This window comes from Colobus angolensis, unplaced genomic scaffold (genome assembly GCF_000951035.1).
Source record: "Colobus angolensis palliatus isolate OR3802 unplaced genomic scaffold, Cang.pa_1.0 Scaffold6, whole genome shotgun sequence".
Taxonomy (NCBI): Eukaryota; Metazoa; Chordata; class Mammalia; order Primates; family Cercopithecidae; genus Colobus; species Colobus angolensis.
In genome coordinates this window covers 5547861-5553534 of record NW_012119598.1, presented here as the reverse complement: position 1 = coordinate 5553534, position 5674 = coordinate 5547861, and the positions used below count along the sequence as shown (strand labels likewise).

The window sequence follows — 5674 nt, the reverse complement described above, 5'->3', positions numbered from 1 at the left end:
ACACTATCTCTACTAAAATACAAAAAATTAGCCAGGCATGGTGGCGCGTGCCTGTAGTCCCAGCTACTTGGGAGGCTAAGGCAAAGGAGTTGCTTGAACCTGGGAGGCGGAGCCTGCAGTGAGCTGAGTTTGTGCTACTGCATTCCAGCCTGGTGACAGAGCAAGACTCTGTCTCAAAATAAAACAAAAAACAAAAAAAAAACCCTCCAAAAAAAACCCCATATATATATGTGTGTGTGTGTGTGTGTGTGTATGTATATATATGTGTGTATATGTATGTATATATATGTGTGTGTGTGTATATCGTGTATATGTGTGTATATATATGTACATATACGTGTGTGTGTGTATATATATATAGTGTAGCTGATGATATATGTATTGTGGAAAATGTAAAACTTTGGATATCGTAAGTACTCATTAGATATGAACCGACTGACTAGTTTTTTTATGTTAACATGTAGATGTTTATTACTTTTGTTTTTTAACAAATTAATATCTTTACAATATCTGAGTTTTAATTTCTAACAGAGTACTCATTAGTAGATATAACCCAAATAAACTGCTGGTCTTGGGATCCTTAACAACTTTGAAGAGTGAAAAGAAATCCTTAGAACAAAATGGTTGAGATGCCGCCTTATTGCATTTGATATGGAAGCTCTTCCATGTGGAACAGCCTAAGTATACAATGGGTCTTCAAAAAGTTCATGCAAAATGCATATTATTTACAAACTATGCATGGATTTTCTTTCTTTTTTTTTGCACCAAATAAACTTGTACTAACTTGTTGTAGCATGTCTGAACAGGATCTAGGTTGAGGCTCTAAGAAGGATAAAACATCAGTTTGAAAAGACCCCCCCCATCAGAGAAACATGAATCCTGCTCAAATTGAAGCAAGAAGACACATCAAACTTACGGTGAAGTTTGGCTGGAAGACTGGTGAAATCACTGATGCTTTACAAGAAGTTTATAGGCACGATGCCCAAAGACATCAGCAGTTTACAAATGGATAACTCATTTTTTAAAATTCTTTTTTATTATTATTATACTTTAAGTTCTAGTACATGTGCACAACGTGCAGGTTTGTTACATATGTATACATACCAATTGACTCATTTTTTCCCCAGACTCCCCTCCTCTACTTTCTCTCTGTTCCAGTGTCCCCTTTCCAATGGGATTAAGTAACGTGCACAGGGTCTGCAGAAGAGACAGCATGCAGTGGGCCCTGAGTGTGCTGTTTGGAAGGGCTGCGGCATGGAAGAGCCAAGCTCCAAGGTCATGGGACATTTGAACCTAGGACGTCAGAAGATACTAACAGGTGTTTTGATGTGAGTTTTCTTCTGGACCATCACACTGTTGTACTCTTATGTTTGCGCTCACCCATGATCAGTAGTCATGGCACTGTGAAGTCAGGACAGTAAACAGTGGCCCATGGTTCCGTGTGGGGTGAGGGGCTGGTGCGCTGGCAGGAGGCGTTTATGATCCCAGGCAAGTCTTGACTGTGTCTGGCTGGCTGGCTGCTGCAGGACCTTTCACCGTGTTTACCTTTGCTCTGCTCCCCAGTGGACGATGTTTGACGTCGCATTTCCAAACAGACCTCTACTTTGACCTCATGCAGTGTGACGGTGAATACACAACAGAATTGTAAGGCAAACACCTGTTTGTAAATAAGGAGAAACCCAACCACCCAGGTCCAAATGAATGAGGCCAAACCTAAAATAAATCAGAGTGGCGGCAAGAGGGTTGCCTTTTTAAAGGAAAAATAAAACTTAGAGCCTGTTTTCCGTAAGTGTGTGCTTTCCATAGCACCTTCAGCTCTGTGATGAATGTAGGGTGTTCTTGTGAGGAGATTTTAAGTATGTGAAAGTTAATTTATTCCTGCAATCTTCCCATATCCAAGCCTTAACACATCAGTTCTCACAAAGTTTAAATCATCACACTATATATGTAATCATTTTTTCACTACTATGATGGCTAAAATTCCTCAAAACAGATTGTTTGCTACAAACTGGCATGGGATTTGTTTTAATACTGCTTGCTTTGTGTGTATCAGTAAAGCTTAAAAACGATTAAGATTTGTAACTTTTCCTTTTCCCAAATGTAAAGCTTGCCACAAAAACTACAAAAAAATCCATTAGTTTCTCTACATGGTAGTCAGTCTTTATAAAACAGTCGCCAAGCCTTGCCTCCTGGTGTTCACACCTCTCCCATAGCCCATGTCACCAACAGGAGGCTGCACAAGTGGTAATGTGTAACTTCCAAGGCTGAGTCACAAAAGAGCTGAGCACTCCCCCAGCTCTCCCCTGCTTTGAGGAAGCTGACCGCCATGTTTTGAGAACACTCAAGCAGCCCTTCAGAGCAACCAGCATCAATTTGCCAGCCATGTGAGTTAACCTCCTTGGAAGCAGATTTAAGACTCTGATGGCTATAGCCCTGGCTGACAGGTTCATTGCAACCTCATGAGAAACTGAGCCAGAGCCACCCTAATAAAACATTCCCCAATTCCCTAACCCTCAGAAGCTGTACAATTGTAAATATTTACTGTTGCTAAAGACATAGTAAGTTTGAGGTAATCTGTTACACAGTCATAGATAATTAACGTACTCTGTGTACATAAATATCTATAAATGCTTAGGAAGGATCTAGAAAGATGCACATGGGAAATGTGGTGAACTTGGAAGAGGTGGAGTAGTAACAAAGAAATAATACTTTTTGTCTGTATCGCTTTACTTTTTCCTCCAAGTGCACATATGTATGTTTCAATGATATAATTAAAAATAAATTTAGGGGTTCACTGTAGTGGCCACCCTGGGTAATCCTTGGAGAGGGCCTGAGAGACAAGGACATGTGGATCCCAGTGGCCGGGCTTCCTCCTAGGCTGAGGCTCTCCGCCTTGGGGGGCGCTGGTCGCTTTTGCATTTGAGGGTCTGGAGCGGGGATGCGAAAGCACTTGCCGGTGAGGAACCGCCGTGGCCTGTCTGACTCCTCTCCACAGCTGTGGCCCGATCCGGATTTCAGGAACACGCCAAGGAAGATGTCTAAGCCCAGCTTAGACTTTAAGCGTTACGTAACCAATCGGAGATTGGCTGAGACCCTGGCGCTGCCCGTTGTGGGCAGCGACAAAGGTTGCAAATCGTATGGAGAAAACAAAATAGACCTCCACACCTATTGCTGCAGTGCAATCCAGGTCCTGGAATCCTGACTCAGGCATTACTTGAAGTTGATGCCAAAGTGGTTGCCCTTGAAAGTGACAAAACTTTTATTGCACATTTGGAGTCCTTAGGAAAAAATCCGGATGGAAAACTACAAGTGAGTCACTGTGACTTCTTTAAAATAGATCCTAGAAGCGGTGGAGTAATAAAACCACCTGCTATGGCTTCTCAAGGGCTGTTTCAGAATTTGGGAACAGAAGCAGTTCCTTGGACAGCAGGCATCCCTTTAAAAGTAACTGGAATGTTCCCAAGTAGAGGTAAAGAAAGGGCACTTTGGAAACCTGCATATGACTTGTATTCCTGTACTTCTATATATAAATTTGGACGAATAGAACGAAATATCTTTATTGGTGAAAAAGAATTCCAGAAACTAACGGCAGATCCCCGAAATCCAGACTTGTATCATGTATGAAGTGTTATCTGGCAAGCAGCTTGTGAGATTAAGGTTCTGCACACGGAGCTTTGGTCATCATTTGATGTATACACCCGAAATGGGAGGCTGGAAAACTCAAAGCATAGGGAATTATTAGAACTATTACAACACAATCTGTATCTTATTCGAATGACTCCTTGTGGAAATTTATTTACCAAGAACTTAACACTTATTCACTATAATATCTTTTTTCACATGTTAAAGCACTGTTTTGTGAGGCACAGTGCCTTACGTTCACTGACTCCACTTGATGCAATGGATATATTGATGCAAATAGGGAAAAAGGAAGAAGAGAAGATAACTAACGGGTACCCTCAAGACTTCACAAACCTTTTTTAAACTATAGAGTGTTCCAAAGATTGTGCTTATAAATGGCTGTATGATGAAATCCTGGAAGATATGTAGCACCTGGACTGTCGTTTTTGGTGGAGCAGTTTATTTATTTGGAAACTATGACATGAAAACCAAATTTGAAAGCTCACATCCTTTCAGCAGAAGATAACTGTTCTTGTTTTGCACATGCCAGGTAGATCATTTAGTTGATATCATTGGCATATTGGATGAAATAGTGGCTGCTGTTTTATTCACAATTGAATAAAATGAAAACTTCAATTAATTGTGGATTTGATCAGATTGAATTCGTTTTGTTTCAGATTCCTCTTTAAATATTTCACTTTCACTGTTGCAGATATTTGCATCTTCTTGAGGAGCAAGAGTCTGTTTATTATTAAGCTTAGAAAGTAAACAAAACTGATTTACTGATTTGTTTTGCATTTCAGTTGGTTGAAACGTGTTGTCAAGTACTGTACAATGAAATTCTTTAAATTTTAATATGATTTAAACTTTTTTAGAAATTAAAATATTTTAAATAAAAATAAATAAATAAATTTAAAGCCAAAGCTTGGAAGCAACGAAGATGTCCTTCAGGAGGTGAATGCATAAATAAACTGTAGTATATCTAGACAATGGAATATTATTCAGCAGTAAAGAGGAACACACTGTCAAGCCACAAAAAGAGAGAAAACTGAAGTGCATTGACTAAGTGAAAGAAGCTTGAAAAGACTATATACTGTATGATTCTAACTATGATATTCTGGAAAAGGCAAAACTTGGAGATAGGAAGAGCGGTGGTTGCCATGGTTTAGGGGAGAGAGGGATGAGTAGGCAGACCTCAGAGGTTTTAGCGCAGTGAAACTATTCTGCATGACACTGTAATGGTGGATACATAACATTATTAAAACCTGTAGAATGGGCCAGGCACGATGGCTCACACCTGTAATCGCAGCACTTTGGGAGTCCAAGGCGGGCAGATTATGAGGTCAGGAGATCGAGACCATCCTGGCTAACTCGGTAAAACCCCGTCTCTAATAAAAATACAAAAAAATTAGCCGGGCGTGGTGGCGGGCGCCTGTAGTCCCAGCTGCTCAGGAGGCTGAGGCAGGAGAATGGCGTGAACCCAGGAGGCAGAGACTGCAGTGAGCTGAGTTTGTGCTACTGCACTCCAGCCTGGGTGACAGAGCGAGACTCCGTCTCAAAAAAAAAAAACCTGTAGAATGTGCAACACCAAGACTAAGCCTTAATGTAAACTATGGACTTTAGTTTAAAATAACGTATCCAGCTAGAAGAGCACGTTTTAGTGTTCCCAACGCAAAGAAACAATGAATGTTTTAGGTGATGGATAGCTTAATTACCCTGATCTGATCACTACACATTGTATACATGAATTGAAATATCACACTGTACTGCATAAATATGTACAATTGTGTTTCAACTAAAAATAATAATAAGGCTAGCCACAATGGTTCATCCCTGTAGTCCTAGCACTTCGGGAGGCTGAGGCGAGAGGATTGCCTTGAGGCCAAGAGTTCAAGACCAGTCTGACCGATATAGTGAGACCCTCCTCTCTATAAAAAAAATTTTTAAGCAAAAAGTTAATTAAATTAAAAAAATATATGATACAAAAGAATGTATCAATGTCTCATCAGCTGTAACAAATACATTACATTCATGTTCATTGTTAGCAGAGCAA

The 5674-nt window shown here is 40.2% G+C and overlaps 1 pseudogene; it reads left to right on the top strand.

Annotated features, from left to right (window-relative positions):
- The first annotated feature begins 2845 nt into the window (after window positions 1–2845).
- LOC105526600 lies at window positions 2846–4050 on the top strand (annotated as a pseudogene).
- The last annotated feature ends 1624 nt before the right edge of the window (window positions 4051–5674 follow it).